Raw genomic sequence first — 2,437 nt, 5'->3', positions numbered from 1 at the left:
TATACTCAGTGAGGGAAAAGCCCTCCAACCAGTCATTCAAACGAAAGCTGAGGAACTGAATCACGTTTGTTCCGATACGCCTGTTCTGGGTTGTGTGTCCATCACTGAACCAGGGGGTGCAAAGTGTTGACTGGCTTCCTCCAGGAACCATGCTCAGCCCTAAAATCTGAGACAGAGTCAGCCTCACCTATGACCCATGGCCTGAGAAGGATAAAGTGGATGTAGGCTGCCAACAAAGAGGTAGGTCATACTCAAAAAAAAGATGAACTGTCCAGGGACTTCCCTGGTGGTCCAGTGGCTAAGACTCTGTGCTCCCAATGCAGGGGACCCAGGTTCAATCCCTGGTCAGGGAACTAGATCCCATACACCCAACTAAGAGTTCACATGCCTCAAGCAAAGATCCCACATGCTGCAACTAAGACCCGGCATAGCAAAGTAAACAATACTTTTTTTTTTTTTTTTAATGATGAACTCTCCATAGATGGGCAGATGGTGGGCAGAGACCGTCTCAGAGTTTACGGTAAGGAGAGTGGAGCATTCTTGGGAGGGCTCTTGGTTCCATGGAAGACTGGCTCTTCCGTATCTGTCAGAGCATTGTCAGGATCAGAAGTGACAACCTTGCTGCGCTCCAACACCCACATCCCGATCCCAGAGTTGACTGACGGTTCATTCCTGTGGCTCCCTGTCAAATTTCCCCAGAAATGGGGAGCTCCCGACTTTGCAATCCCTAGGGACAAACTGGAGGCGGTGGTAGTTGGCAGCTAGAGGAAGAAGCTAACCAGGAGAGATTCAGGATATTTTCCATGAGGGGTCCCCTCTCATTGCCCATGTCCACTGTGTTGGTCTCAGCCATCAGCATAGTTAGGGCTTTCAAGAGACCCATCTTATAAAAAGGGCCACCTTGCACCCAAAATGAGATGTCGATTTGTCTTTTCATATCCCTTGCCTTTGCCAGACACAAAGAAGAATGGGTAAGAGACATAGGGCTGTTTTCCTCAGTTTAATTTATCAAGCAGTTGCCATGTGAACAGTTTTGTAATTAGCATTTCTTTCCTTGTTTCTGGGGGTATAATTGTGCTTCAGATGGCATACATCATCTTTTTGGCTTCATTAAAAAGAGCAGCGGTTTACTTATTAAATGGCACATGGTGTACAGGAATTGAATGTTAACTGTCAGAATAGAACTGATTTTGTTAGAAGTACTGTTCCACTCCCAGTTATCAGAAGCCAGAACCTGGTTCTTTTCTCCAATTCCAATTCTTTTCATATTCATTTAGTAAAGATGGCAGGAAACACAACACCCAGGCGGTATCTAAATTATGAATAACTCAGCTCGGATTGGTTCATATTGGGATGGGCCTCTGGATGCTTTTGAATTGTTGTTCTCTAGCTGTCAATAAATACCAGTTTGAGAATAAACTCATTAGGAACTAAGATGGTAAATGAGAAGAGGATGCCTAATGTATGGCAGTAGGTAAGTCAATGGGCCATTGCTTAATTATTCAATGTTTCAAATGCTGAATTGCTTTTTCTATTGGCACAATAACCTTTGAAGTTAAACATTTCAAATTAGAAAAATGTCAGCACAGGATGGCAGTTGAGAAGAAGCCATGTGTAAATAAAAAGAATGCTTTGAGTAAAGGGAATTTTGAAAGCAGGGCTGAACAAGAAAGGCTCCAGCCGTGTCCTCCATTGGTGAAGCTATTGGTATTGGCCCAACTCCAGGGACTGATAGCTGGGATTTTTTGCCTCATGGACAAGTTCAAAGGGCTGAGGGCTCCTCCAGCCACTTTCCAAGTGAATGACAATTCCTGGAGTCTGGGGGGTCAGGAAGATGGTGAGGAGGTGCAGGTGATGGGCTATTCTGTAGACTTCTGCAGACTTCTATCTTCTCTAGGAGCAAAGGCTCACAAACACTGGGGTTCCAGGACAGAACTGGGGTTCAAAATCAGCATTTTAGACTGTGAAAAGAGGCTCTTGCAGACAGAACTCATTGGGATCCATGGGGGCCTGGAACTGGTGCAGATGTAGCTCTGATGCTGGAGAAAATCCTCGAGAGGCCCTTGGACAGCAAGGAGGTCAAACCAGTCCATCCTAAAGGAAATCAGGCCTGAATAGTCATTAGAAGGACTGATGCTGAAGCTGAAGCTCCAGTACTTTGGCCACCTGATGCAAAGAACTGAAAAACTGACTCAATGGTAAAGACTCTGATGCTGGGAAAGATTGAAGGCAGGAGGAGAAGGGGACGACAGAGGATGAGATACTTGGATGGCATCACCGACTCAATGGACATGAGTTTGAGCAAGCTTCAGGAGATAGCGAAGGACAGGGAAGCCTGGTGTGCTGCAGTCCATAGGGTCGCAAAGAGTCGGACACGACTGAGCAACTGAACAACAAGCTCTGTATCCAGCCTGACACCTGAGTGTGGTGTGTCCAA

The 2,437-nt window shown here is 46.0% G+C and overlaps 1 non-coding gene across 1 annotated transcript; it reads left to right on the top strand.

The window, feature by feature from the left end:
- The first annotated feature begins 280 nt into the window (after positions 1-280).
- Positions 281-353, top strand: TRNAG-CCC. Its single transcript has one exon. It is a non-coding gene; the product is annotated as a tRNA-Gly (tRNA).
- The last annotated feature ends 2,084 nt before the right edge of the window (positions 354-2,437 follow it).

The sequence above is a fragment of the Bison bison genome, unplaced genomic scaffold, assembly GCF_000754665.1.
Source record: "Bison bison bison isolate TAMUID 2011002044 unplaced genomic scaffold, Bison_UMD1.0 scf7180017864475, whole genome shotgun sequence".
NCBI classification, from domain to species: Eukaryota; Metazoa; Chordata; class Mammalia; order Artiodactyla; family Bovidae; genus Bison; species Bison bison.
This window is presented reverse-complemented; position numbering and strand designations above follow the sequence as displayed.